A 14564-nucleotide genomic window follows, 5' to 3' on the forward strand; every position below is an offset into this window, starting at 1 on the left:
AGCTTGGACATGCTCACATCTAGTGACAGAGATTTGGAAACCTGGACTCACAGAAGTAAATGAGATGCCCCGCAGAGGCATAGCAGAGCAACAACTCCAGAAGACCAAAGGCAGATTTCTTATATGATAGGTTCTATCCTACATGCAAGGAAATGCTGGGGGAAAGAGGAACAGCCAAAGAGAAGAGAGGCAGGAGAACGAGAGCTGCAGATGACAGCATCAAAAGCAAAATGGTCAGAAACAAATCAGCTGAAAATTAGTAACCTGGAAAAGAAGAAATAAATGTTGGTGAAAAGACAGGGAATAGATTTAACTTGTACCTACGTTTTCAACTTGTGGTTCTAGGACCTGTCATGCTTTCTCCTTCTCTTTGTATTTCAAACCCAACTGACTGCTCTGGATGAAGCCCTGTCCCTTCATCTTCCTCCTGGTTCATTCCTGCTCATACTCACCCTTGCCCATGCACAACCCCCAATGGAGGGGCAGCTCTTGATCTTCTGATGCCCTGTGATGACAGCGTGTACCATCCTCTCTCATACACTTTGTTTAATACCCTGTATGTCTGATCCACTTGTCTAGCTTCCCAACAACGGTACAAGGGGGCTCTTGGAAGTAGGGATGCTACATCTCCTTCTGAAGGGGACAATACTTGGCACACTGCAGATGCTTCTAAATCACACATCACGGCCTCTTGATCAGCAATGAGAGAATTTAGCCAGAGGAAACTCATCTCAAACAGTTTTGATAGTATTAATTGGAGGTGAAGGAGGACTTAATCGAGGACTGAAGCAAACACAATTAGGGAAAATTATAGATTATCAGTGAAGTGCACATAGTGAGTGGGTTTGTACGTGGAGAGGAAAAAATGACTAGTTGCCTCACTTTCACTTCTAATGCAGTGTTCCCCAGTTATTTGACCACCAAGTTCTGGGAACATCCCATGATCAGTGTATTTCTTCTCTGCCCCTAATTTGAGTTTCCAAATTTTCCTTGGCTCTCTCACTCCTGGCTGGCTGCCCTAAAATATCCCACTGCCTGATGGAATGCTGTTTAGCACATAAATCAGTGACACTTTTGTCTCCCAGCGTGAGGACTATGAAGAGTTTACTCTTTGAAGAACCTCAAAGTGAACTGGAGAGATCAATGGGTCTCACTTCCAAGGAAGTGAATGGTTTTTTACCTATACTAGTTTGCTGCTAGATTTTTTAAAAAGATAGCCAGGCAGAGAGCCTCCCAACCATTCTCAGTGTGAACTGTAGGATAACCATATAGGACAAAAAATATATGAATTTAATTCTGTTCTTCTTGAAGGTGACCTAACAATACACTTCAGTAAAAGTTTAAGGACCAAAACTTCTAGTCAGTTCCAGTCATCTCTAGAAGTGTACGCTATATTTCTATAAATGTCAGATGCTATGCTGACCCCTGAGAAGAAGGTAGACATGGAGCTTCCCTCACTTTCTTTACCGTCTGGTAGGGAAATCTGATGAAAGTTTAATTACATAATAAATTTAAAAATAAATACATGACAGAATAAAGGACAGAATTTTTCTAAGATATTAATTCAGTGGCTGAATATTCCGGTCTTTAAAAAATCATGGATTTAAATTTCCTTACAGATTCCATCAACTCTAAAAATCCCAGTGGAGTATAAAGATTTAAAGATTATCATCCACACGTTTTCTTTTCATTGGGAAGCAATGCTCCCATTGTAGCAAGAGCCATGTTGAAAGGATCCTCAACCTCACCTGTCTCTTCATCCACTTTGCCCTCAGGTTTCTAAAATGCCAATAGGACCACATTATTCTCCTGCTTACACATTTTCAGCGGGTTCATATTACCCACAGAACGAGCCCAAGTTCTTTGATGTAGTCTATGGGTGTGTGTTTTTATCTTCCAACCCTTAATTATAGTCTTTCAGTTCCATTTCTACTGACTGTCCCTGGCATCTTGATGCATACACCACACATACGCAGACACCTTATACTTCATAATGTAAAATCAAGAGTTCTTGATACATACTCCAATGGCCTACAAGTCTGCTTTGCACAAATTTTCCCATTGCCTGGAGGTCGCTCCCTATCATTTCTATTTCCTCCATCAAGATATAGCTCCTGTGTCCTTGCATACCCCCCAGGAGGTGTTAAATCTTTCTCTTTCTTAATGCTCTTTGTTCTCCTGTGGCCTCCATCACATGCTTTTATCTCAGCATTTGCCACTTTGGGTTCATTCATATCTCTTCTACCGGATGGACTACAAGGTCCTTAAAAATAGAGACTTTTGATTGGAGTAATTTCATATCCCAACTCATAAACCAACACCTGGCCTATAGTACATACTCGATATGCATTTACTGAATAATGAATTTATCCACAATAAATTTGTGCCACTGACAGTAATAAATATTTCACACAAAGCAATGACACTTAAGTAAAAGAGCAAGCAATAAAAGAACATTATTTTAAACTAATTTGGCTGGGACTAGAATTATATCTCTCTAAAAGCTGTCATGTATCACAAGTAAACTGAGGGTCTAGTGTCTGCAATCCTGGTTTGGTGGGAAGTACTACAGAGCATCAGTAAATAGGTACTTATTTTTTTTAATTGTTGTGGGATAAACTGGTTTTAAATGCTCTGGCTTTAGGTGACTGTACATAATACCACAAGCTAACAATCGGATGGCCCTTTAAGTGAGGCCCTTTATCAACACAAGCCTGCAAAAAAGCAAAGCTGAGAATTGCTAGAGGAAACCACGTTTGCAGTAAACTTAAAAACGTACAGAATTTTCCTGTTTTCATTTTTAAAATATAGATATATATTTCACAATAATCTTACAATTGCTTGCACTCAGGCTGCAGCCTCTAATAGTCTCTGACTTTCATGGCTGGTTTTTTGTGGCATATCTGATGTACAGCGAAGTCTTAAATGCTTGCTTCATAAGAAATTTTAAATACAGATTATGCGATTTCTCCTTGCAACACTTTCTGCTTAATGCCCTTGTTCTGCAGGAGATTTCATTAGCATGTGCCCTGCTCTTGTCGTCTAAGCCTTCATTGCTTCAGACAAGCCTGGGTTTAATTGAGAGAAAACCGAGCTGTTACTGTGACTCAGGTGTGAAGGCTGTTTCTCTCGGCAAATTAAATCCAGTGCAATGACTGAGTGTTCTTTTCCATACCCTTCTGATAGATTTAATACTGCATATTAATTGTTGTTCTCACATCCTCTACTCTGTGATTGTTTTCCCCGGATCCTATTGAGGATGATTGATGTTCATATAAATTTGATGGTTTCATATAGAGAAAGAAAGATTAACAGGTGCTAGTAAGAACACTTGTTTATAAGAACTTAGAGCAACCTAAATATTAATATAATATTAGCACATGCTTTTAAAGATTTAAAAGGAAACACTTTGATTAATAAAATTCAAAAGTGAAAATTTAAAAAAATCTGGTTCCTTAGGTATAGTTTTTAATACCTTATCTTTGTGACATACAAACTTTCCAACTGGTTTACCAGTTAACCCAACTGGAAATAATTCCTTGACCATGTTCATGGCTATGATAAAAGAATTTAGGAGCAAATGAAGATTTTAGAATCTGTTTCCAATACCATTTCATCCCCATGCTGAACCGCAAAGTTCTTCAGAACAGGTGTGGAGCTATAGTTTGCATTACCCAGAGGTTTCATGTATGTTTCTTGAGTTTGAACATCACTGTAATATATTTAAGTTTACTCACTACAATGTGAAGGTTCATTTTTGAAACCAACTCTCACTTTTTTCTCTTACTAATTTCTTTATAATTTTTTTCTCATTATTGACCACTTATTTCTATAAACAGCCTCAAATCCTTTCTGAAATCAGGCATAACACAAAAACAAAATGAAGCGAAGATGGAAAGTTAACTCAACATTTTTATAGAGAAAGAAAAACAGAAATGTTGTTTACTTTTGTAATTATATTTCTAGCTTATGTTATCAGAGTATCATTTAACTGAAAGCTTCTGCTTCAGGCAGCTTATAGTTTATGTAAAATGTCTTTGCTAAACTGGACTCCTTAGGGTGAAGCAAGTTCACTTGTGAAATCCAACCACATCTCTCTTAACTAAAGACCATAATGAAGGCTGAATTTCTTGCTAAAATAAATTATCTTGGGTATAGATGCTAATCTAAAGCCTACTTCATGAATTTGCTTATTTTTTCTGCTCCCTTCAGACATTAGCCAGCTAAAGCCATTACATATACATTAATTACACCAATTAGTCCCAACTGCACATACACATATATTCAAAATTTGATTATCTGAGCTAAAAGAAGTGGTTGGGTATGGCACAAATAATACAAATGAGCAAAAATTCAAATCCCATGTACATTGAACTAATGAGTATATTATACATTTTTGGCATAGCTCAGTTACCTTATTATGCTTTTTGTTTTAATTTAATAATGCAATTACCTTAAATTTTCTTATTCCATCCAGGTAATGGTAGGGAGAACAGACCTAGATTTATAACAGGATTGGAAACTGTAAGCTACAGTTAAGGATTTGCTTAGAGCCTTCTATTTCTTCTTTATTTTCAAATATATATATATATATTTTTAACCTGGCTAGACATCCTCCATACTATTGCTTTAACTCTCTACAACATCCAACACACACGATTATCCTCACAAGTATCATAGTAAGGATTCATTCATTCATCTCTTGGATTAAAAGAAGCTGGAAGGCAGCTAGTCCCTACCTCAAAGCAATTCCAGCATTTATTTCCTTGAGTTTGAGGAGTTCATTAGTGTTTTTGTTTTTGTTTGAGTTCACCTTCATAAATTTCTGCTAGTTTTGATCACCTTAGGTAAAACAGCATAATGTAATGCACTGTGACTCAAACTTTAGTGTGCAAAAGAAAATAATTTGGTGAGTTTGTTAAAGCACAAATTGTTGGGCTCCCACCCCCAGGATTTTTCATTCAGCATGTCTGAGATGAGGTTCAATAATTTGCATTATTAGCAAGCTCTAAGGTAATGCAGATGTTGCTAGCCTAGTGACCCCACTTTGAGAATCGCTCTGGTGTAATGGTTAGGAATGTGGCTTCATGGGTTTAAACCCAGCTCTGGTACAGCTGGGTATGTGACCTAGGACAGTAGATGTAACCACAAGTCTCAGTTTTCTTATGGGTTACCTGAGGGTAATTATAGCAACCTATTTCCTACAGTTATTTTGGTGATTAAATGAGTCATACATTGAAAATGCTTACAATGTCTGACACCTAGTAAGTAGTAAATGTTAACTATTATTATTGTTGTCATTGCTGTTATTTATAAACACAGGTTATCTAGAGTAATCGCAAATGATTTAACATTAAAAAAAAAAAGAACAAAATGCCTTTCTCTGAAACACTTGGCTCAACACTGGACACTGGCAGAAAAAAAGGATGCTGATAGGCTAACCCTTCACAGTTACACAAAAAAGATTCTGGGAAAGCATGTGGGCCTCGATTATAGTGGATCATCATTAAGGAAGGAAGAAAGTATATGAAAGAAGTGAGAAAAAGGGCAGTGAGGTGGAAGTCTGATTTTTTTTTCTGTGAGGTACAGACACTAGGCTCAGTTAGGGGTTCAGTATATATATGTTATATGCCTGACATTTGTTTTTGAGGCCCTGGGTGAGAATTGGGTATGCAAACATGAACAAAACCAGACATGTTCTCTGCTCTCCTAGAGCTTAAAATTTAGCATTAAAAAAAATCATAAAAGTCCATGTAAAAAAGCAAATGTCACAAGTGCCAAAGAGGGTTTTACTGCTTTTGAGATGTCAAGTGATACTTCTCTGAAAGGGATTAGGATTGAGCTGAAGTCCGAAGGACAGGATAGGCACAGTCAGTCGTCATCCATAAACACTGCAAGTTAAATCGTAGAAATTTCTCAGTTTCAGAAATAAATTAACAGATGATAAATAGATGAATGGATGACTAGATAGACAGATAAATGGTATTGAATCAATGCCTCCTGAGTGTACAGATTATTAAGTAATGATTGTGCATGATATATAAAGTAAATAATTTCAGACCAAACTTGCTAACTCTATAAAGAATGCTGTCTGGGAAAGTTACAGAAAATTCAACTTTTCAGAGGCTGAAATAAATAGGAAGTTACTTTTCTTCAGTAAAAGAAGTCTGGAGGTAAGATGTTGCTAAATGCTGGTTTCAGCAGCTCAACACTTCCAGGACCCACAGCTCTGGAATTCCCTAGGCCTTTCCATCTTGAATGTCACATCTTGGTTTCAAGATAACTGCCGTATTCAAGGCAGAAAAGGAGTGTGCTTCTGATAATCCCCCCACGCTTCCCAAAACATACTTCTCTTCAAGTATCATAGGTCAGAACTGATTCACCAATGAACCCCAGAGGCAAGCCAGGCTGGGACAAAAGGAATTGTCATGACTTCCTTAGGTTATTCTGACCCTCTTCCTCAGGAGACCTCAGGTACAAAGCTGGGATCTTGTTACCTAAGAAGAAGGAACAACTGACAGTTTCTGCTACAAAAACATACATAATTTTGGTTTATAGGTGCATTTATAGTTATTGGGCTGTAAATCTGAGAGTTTGATGAAAATAATAATAAAGTTGATATATGTGTCTGGTTGTCTTTTATCCCAAGTTGGTAGAAGGCCAACAGAAACATTCATTAAGGCTTTTATTTTTTTTCCAGAGTGATGATTATTTTGATATTATGAACCGGAATTCTCTTTTGTCCTTGAGCGGTGGAAAGAGAGAGCAAGAAATTAATAGGAAATAGAGTATTTATTGATAATAATTTTTTGTTGGAGAGGTTCAAAATAATTGAGAATTTACTATTCACTGGTGCATAAGATTGTGGAAAACTTAAGCATTTTGGTGAATTATTTTGAAGTGAAAATCAACATTTTCTTCTACTTTTCCATTTATGTTTTAGTTCAGTAATTCTTTCTAGACATAACATTTTGATAGTTCCTGGGGAGGAGCACTGAAAAATTTTTACTGACCAAATCATCGAAATTGTTTTTGTTTAAAAAATGATTCAAGAAGGAGTTTGACTTTTAAATATACTTTTATTTTTCATTTTAAGTCTGGCAGTGACTTTTTTTTAAAGTACACAGACGTTTGGGTAAACATTTTCTTTTTTTTGTAAATGGTGGGTATTTAGCATATTTGAATTTTGAATGGTTTTCTCAGTATTGATTGTGTACTACCCTTATTTCTTCCTATTCATCTTTTAAAAGAATTTCAAGCACAAATTTCCGCTTCAATAGAAGGCATTTCCAACATACCACCAGCTGTAGGTCCTTTGCTTCACAGACCAGAGGCCAGGAGCAAATAAGTGACCTCTCTGCCCTCTGGCTTCCTTTTCTGCAACCCTTTTGTGATAGAGATCTTCACACTCTGTTGCAATCATAGGCTTACTTCTTTTGTTCAGTATCAAATAGTATTTATGTCAGCCTTGCTACAAGTCAGACCATATTTGCTGTCTTTCCTCTTACATTAGCTCCTTTGAGGGCAAGAATGTGTCTCATTTATCTCCCTTAACCCTATTCCCACTGCACTGGGAGAGAGAAGTGGTCCAGGAAGAGTTGTAGGAATAAAGTTACAGAAGTCAGGAGCAGATTGACCTTTAACATAAAATGTCAGCTGCTAACGTGATAGATGAAGAATGACATTGCTTGAAGGTAAAAGTAAACTGATAAGAAGATGTCCACTTTTGCTTTCTTTATGACCTAAGTAATCAAGCCCAGAAGAAAACAATGCAGCAAGTTCACTGGGCAATGCCAGAAAGGAAGCCTTCAAGACACTGGAGCTTTCGAAAGAACAAATAGGTGAACTGAGTTCTGTCTTTGTAGTCAGATAGAAAACCCTTTCCCATTTTAATTAAAGATAGAAAGTATAATGGGGTGGGGGAGATGAAAAGAAAAGGAATGTAGTTTAATATATGTAGGGAAAGATGATGAGAAAGTGTGAAGAGGAGTCTTAACAAATAGGAGCCCAATGTGCACAGAACCAGGTATAAAAGAATGTAAAGAAAAAACATTAATAAGTAACTCAAATGACCATCAGCTGCAGAATGATTGAATAAGTTAGGGTATATCCATAAAATGAAAAGCTACTCAATGCAGAAAAAGAATTGCATGCACGCACAGATGCACACACATACGCACACACACATGCATAAGCTTCACATATGTCAGACTTCATGACATTGTCACAGCCACCTGGGTGGTAAAATACGATCATCATCCCTGTTCTACAGATAATGAAACTAAGGCCCAGATAGATCACCTAACTGTTCAGAGTCCCACAGCCTGCGAGCGGAAGAACTGGGGTTCAAATCCGGGCGGCCTCATGCTGCAGCCCTGAGCGATCCTTGAAGCGAGAGGCAAAACTCCCCATTAAATGAAATGCAAAGGTGGCTGAACAGCAAATATGCTAATGGTCCCATTTTTGCAAATGTGACATAGAGCCACGAAGAAAGAGTGAGTAGAACCAAATCAAAAGTTCAAGAAGCAAATGAGGCAATCTAAAGCTGCCTGGCACATCCCCAACTAATTACAAAAAGCATTAAATTGTGTTAGGGAGACGGAACATCCCGAAATTCCTCTAAAGCATTTGGCTCACCCCGAAATGCCCCTTCAGCTGGAAGAGGAGATCACATCGTGTCCCCTCTACTGATGCGCTTGATTGTGTGTCAGCTCTACTAGAAAGTTGCTTCTCACTAATCCAAGTTGACTTTTTATTAGCCACTTACACCCCAAGCACCAGACGCATGACAATTTTAGGGTTTCAAAGCCGTGGTCACTAAGGTCTAGGCAGACTTAGCTCTTGGCTGGGACCAAAAGACAGCATTTGAATTTGACGTTTCGCTTAACCGGTGCACTTTTCACTACCTGCTTCTGTGAGGAGACAGCTAGGGAGAAAGGAGCGCATAAGGTGACCCCAAGCAAGTGTGGGGGACGAAGAGAGCAGCTCTGTGCAGGATAGGATTTCTCTCCAGCAGGAAGAAGCAAAAGATAAAAGTGCCAAGGTCAGCCAGCAGCTCCAGGGGGTCCCCTCCCGAGATGGCCAGCCTGGGATAATTACCCTCTCCGTGGGAAATTACCTCGTTGGTCCCTCAGGCGGGGAGACAAAATAAATCAAAGCCCTTGCAAGGCTTGGGTTTGTCAGGCTGCCACTTTCCTGTTTTCAGTGTTTTCGTGATTCTCTGGGTGATTTATTTATCCGTGTAAATTTTGAAAGTAATTCATTAATATTAGAAAAAGCCTGGGACTTGCTGTTTGGGGGGGAGGGTGGGGGGCTTTGGAGCAGAGAGGCCCGTCCTGGATGCATTCAGCCCTGTCTCCAGCTCCCAAGGACATCATACCTGCTTACCGTATATTCCGAGCTGAGTTTCTTATATCTGTAGGCGGGGGGTCACTGAGATGTTAGGAAGTCTTAGTCCCCATTGAACTTTGAGGCCTGCGTATAAAAGAAATGCTGGTATGGGGTATTAGGCTTAATCTTTTAATGTTATTTTGAATCTTGAAAAACTTTAAAACCTGCAAAAAGGAAGACAGAACTTTCTAAAGGGGCTAGTAGGGTAAGACACTGATTGGAAATAGGGTCTCCAGGATCCCATCTCTGCTTCTAATGGGTCACCTACTCCAAGTCAAATTGCTTAATCCTATTGTTCCAGAAACTTCTATATACTGGAAATAAGATAAAACTTAAATATTGGAATATGGAATTTTGGAATCGAGACAAACACAGTTAATCCCACAATGCCCTCTTTAAACAGAAGAAACCCGGCACCTGAGTTTCTGCAAAGTTACAGGAGCTATTAATGGATGGTGGAATGTGAAGGTGCAGCTGTCTGGACTCCCCACCCAAGGAGTTTTCTGCTGTACCTGTATTGATGATAAGCCCACAGCCTATGGGAAATGCATGATGACAAATAATAAATCTATTTTTAATTGGGGCTATTTACTTCATGTTTCTGTGCTTCCATTTCCTTAAAGTAGAAAATGAGAAGTTTCAAAAGTGACAATGACGTGGTGAATTCCTTATACAAATATTTTGCAGATCCACCAACTATTTGGAAAAGCAAATAAATAAAGCAACAATGAAGACATATGGCAACTGACTAGAAAGTCCACTAATGTAGGGAAAGGACGGCCAGTGAATTACTAAACAAAACTTCATCTTCTCTAAAGTCAGCAACATATGGAGTTCAAGGCCTACAGCAGAGTTTCCTGATATGGAATGCTCCACCCCTGGATGTCTCACCCTCGGTCCACAGCATGTTGTACACAGCACCGTCCAGAGATCCCATGGTCATTGAACACCTAAAAGGTCATAAGAAATCTTGAGTAAAGGACTGATGTTATGCTTGCTTATATAGCATTTATTTTTTTAAAGATTTTATTTATTTATTCATGAGAGACACACAGAGAAAGGCAGAGACCCAGGCAGAAGGAGAAGCAGGCTCCATGCAGGGAGCCCGATGTGGGACTCGATCCTGGGACCCCGGAATCACACCCTGAGCCAAAGGCAGACGCTCAACCATTGAACCACCCAGGTGCCCCAGAATAGCATTTATTAAGCATAAATAAGCAGAAAACTTTTTATTTATGATCTTTTAATACATTACGTAAATATTCTGCATCATACATACGGAAAACTCTAGGCAGGAGTCTAGTCAAAGAAGACTCTACGCTGCCTTTTCTCACAGCCATCTCCTCAGCCCCAGGCCTACACTCTGATCATTCCTCTTCTGTCCCTTGACAGTCCTCACCTTGGAGGTTAGGGAGTGTGGGTCCTGCTCTGAGCACCTTTCCTCTTTGTGGGCTGGAGGAAAAGTTAGGACGAGGGAGCAAAAGACAGACAGGATCACTTACTACCAGGTTGCAGAAGAGCGCCAGGGAAGCAGACAGTCACTCTGGACAGCGAAGAGGAGCCAGATTAATAATGACACCAGTACACACGGTATAAACCAGAGCCATCCCCAGGCAAAAGAGCACGTGTGGTCACCTGTAAGGAGAGCTGCTTGTAGTTCCAGTGATGACTGTGAGGCTGCCACTGGCCACTGGCCCCTGCCGGGCAGCCGAATGCCAGCACATCTCATCATTTCAAAGCCCTTCCCTCTTTTCCCGTCTCTGGACACAAAGCTATCAGAGCTTCCAGAGAGAATCGATTGTTCCTTTTTCCAAGTGTCCTTAAGCTCTTTGTTTATGTTTATATTGTGTCTGGATTATATCATATCTGCTTGTAACCTAGTATATGTACACATTTTATAGTTTTATAGCAGCAACTAGCATGTCTGTCTTCATAGCCCAAATGAAGTGTTCTACTCTGCACATTGTAGGAGTTCAGTAGATGTTTATTGAATGAACGAACTCATGATACATGAAGGAATAACTGAAGCACAGCTTCTAGATTAACCAGCAGCTGTGACTCTCCAAATTTGAGCTTTTCACCATTCAGGTTTGAAGGTTATGAACTTGAGGACAATTACTTAATATCCCCCTTGAAGATCCCATCCCTAACCTTTGCTCTTCAAATTTGTTCTTTATCTGACCCACAACGAATCTTTCTCTTCAACCTCGGTGACTTCTTGGTGCCTAATGACACTCTGAGATATCACTGTAAAATTTTTTAAAGGTAACATATTTGTGTGAAAGGACAGAACAATGCTTTAATTCCCAATGCTTTGGTAAAAATAATGGTGAAAATTCACAGCAAGACTGACACACACGGTACATGCCCAGCTGGGTTGTGCTGATGACGGAGGAAGGAAGAGACTCATCTCCCTTTCTGAGCTTGAAAACTCCTTGCTCCTTACCATCAAGGACAAGCAAGGTAGAAGAGAACAAAAACCAAAGGCCAAGATGGTTAGGTGACAAGATTAATGACATTCATAAAATTGATGGAGGCCTGTGGGCTTGAAATGATTCTAATAGCTCACGTGAAGCCCAAGGGCGTAAATATTTAACAAACAATCACTTCTTACTCTCATATCCACCATCAGGCCACAAAGTAAAAGTGGAGATATTATTCTCTCTCTGAGGACTCAGTTACTTAACAATTAAAGGAAGGAAAAAAATAAAGCCTAAAAGGATTTCCCCTTCACATTATTTCTCCCTGAAACTACACTCAATTCATTCAGGACTCTGTGTAAAAAGATTCTCATTCACATTGCTTCTCCGTACCCCACAGGCTTTGGAATGTTTGTGGCAACTAGTTATTGTTGTTTGAACTTGAACATATACAGTGGCCTTCCCTACTTGGTAAATTGGATTGCAAAGTCAGGCTCTCACCTGTCATTGTACTTACTTGCCCTTGGCCCAACCCTTTTTTTTTTTCTTTTTTCTTTTTTTTTTTACCGTTCCTTTTTTGGTACGTGTCAGTAAGGAGGGTGTTTCCTGGGTGGCAACCAGGGGGGCTTCCCAGGTGCCACGCATCCAGTGCCTAACACTGGACCCTAGGCCAATTCAGTGAACTTTCCCTCATCCCATTCCAGTCACGGCACGCAGGCCAAGGCAAAGTGGCACCGTGAGATAGATGGGTGAGCTTATTCCTGCCAGCAAGAAGAGAGTGACATTGCTCACTTTGGAAAGGTAAATCAAATCACAAAGTGTACCACCAGTTTAATAAGAGTCTGTATTTATTGAGCACTAATTATGGGCCAGGATCTGCGTTGAGTGATTTACAAACATTATTTCATTAAACTATCACCACAGTTTTATGAAGTAGGTACTTTTATTATTCCCCAGCTTACAAATGATGTAAGTAAGATTTAGAGAGGTTATGTAACATGTTCAAGGTCGCAAATCTAGGAAGTGGATGAGCAAAGATTATAATCCATATCTGTCTGGCTCTGAGAGTTTGCTGTTTAATTAATCTACCATGATACCTCACATATTAATGCGTGAAAAGAGACAAAGCGCTAAGTAAATGGTAGTCAATTTTCAAAACATGAAAGAAGTACTTGCTAGAATTATATGATGATCGAATGTTTCAAAGAACTCTGAAAATCTCAAAAGCAGAAACATATTTGCACTATAGCATTAGTAATTTTGTTGAGGTTTCCTTGAGGACTGCCTGTGAGGACACCTTCATGGGAAGATGAGATGGGATAATAGTCAAGCCATCAAGACTCAATGGAAATAGCTAATGCTCAAGTTTTAGTTATGAAATAATAGCTGTTCTTTAAGGCAGCTGATGCGCTCAGCTTTTTTCCCTGCCTATACCTGTTTGGTTTCCCAGGTCCCATCCATCCACGAGACAGGATCTGGGAAGGGTGTAATCAGCTGCCCTCGGTGGTTAGTTCCATATGCCATCCATTTCTTCTGCTGATTCTTTGGCATCTGGAGTCACTCAGTAATTTTTCACCCTTTCTCTTCCCTTTGTAACTCTTAGCTCTGTATCTTTTAACCTCTGAATATGGGCTTCTCCTCCCTTTCTTCCCTTTCCCACTCCCCATTTAAATATCCTGCCTCCTATTCGGACTTGCTATTGAACATAAGTCTCCAAATTCATTGAGACCTTTCTCATAAAATATATCCAAAGATAAAGTTAAATTGCAATTTTCAAGATCAAAAATAAAGGTTTCCAAAGCTTAAAGAATTTTACCCTTGACACTAAATATGGTATCAAGTTATAAATTCCATTCTCTTAATTCTGTAGAACAAAATCTTGCTGTCAATTAAATATATTTTGACATATGTTGAGAGATGTGATATCATGTGCTCAAGGGTGTAGGCTCTAGAGGTGCTAACTAAATACTGGTTCTGTTGTCATAGCCATGTGACCTTGAGAAGGTTACTTCATTGCACCGTGCCTCAGTTTTCTCATCTGTAAAATGGGGATAATTATATTAACTAGTTGATAAGTTTGCTGTAGATATAAAGCAAATGAGTGTCTAAAAATTTATGAGAGTGGCTGGTATATGGTAAACACTCAAAGATGTTATAATTATCATAGCATCTTCACAATGTCAGCAGACCAGCTCTAATAAACCAGAGAAATGATAGACAGATCTTAGGCTCACCAAACAAACTTATGACTAGGTGCATAAATAAATATCTACTTAAGATTTAAACTTAGTCTATGCAGTATCCTTGGTCTTATACAAGCAAAGCAACAACACAGAAGTACTTTCTTCAAATACTTGCCCAAGAATAGAAGAGAAAAAAGAGAACCTATCTATTTTAAGATTTTGTTGTGGGAGGAGGAACATGGAAGTAGATGTCAGAAGAATTAGCTTCTACCTCTGATATTCTCATGTATGAGTTTTAAGAACTTCTGAGCCTCTTCATTTTTAATAGTAAAAAGAATACTTCTAACCATAGTGACATTCCCAAGTTGCCATGTCAACAGAATGAGATAAAATAATAAAAACATGTTACAAATTGTAAAACACTATATGCTTCCAGTGGCTACTGTTTTGTTTTTCAAAAAGGATTGTAGAGCACCGATGTTAAGCATAATACTTGTTGGGCACAACTTTGTGCAAAGCCATCTGATACATGCTAGATGTTTTCCTAACAGCTCTCCACATGAATATCATT

General features: G+C 38.9%; 1 long non-coding RNA gene across 1 annotated transcript; it reads right to left on the reverse strand.

Moving 5' to 3' along the window:
- Nucleotides 1-5752: 5752 nt before the first annotated feature.
- On the reverse strand, nucleotides 5753-14314 carry LOC140637586 (uncharacterized). The gene is made up of 5 exons (XR_012034672.1): nucleotides 14265-14314; nucleotides 10893-11025; nucleotides 10282-10340; nucleotides 9388-9474; nucleotides 5753-5891 (listed from the first exon to the last, which is right to left on the reverse strand). It is a non-coding gene; the product is annotated as an uncharacterized lncRNA (long non-coding RNA).
- Between the last annotated feature and the right edge of the window lie 250 nt (nucleotides 14315-14564).

Source organism: Canis lupus, chromosome 8 (genome assembly GCF_048164855.1).
Source record: "Canis lupus baileyi chromosome 8, mCanLup2.hap1, whole genome shotgun sequence".
Taxonomy (NCBI): domain Eukaryota; kingdom Metazoa; phylum Chordata; class Mammalia; order Carnivora; family Canidae; genus Canis; species Canis lupus.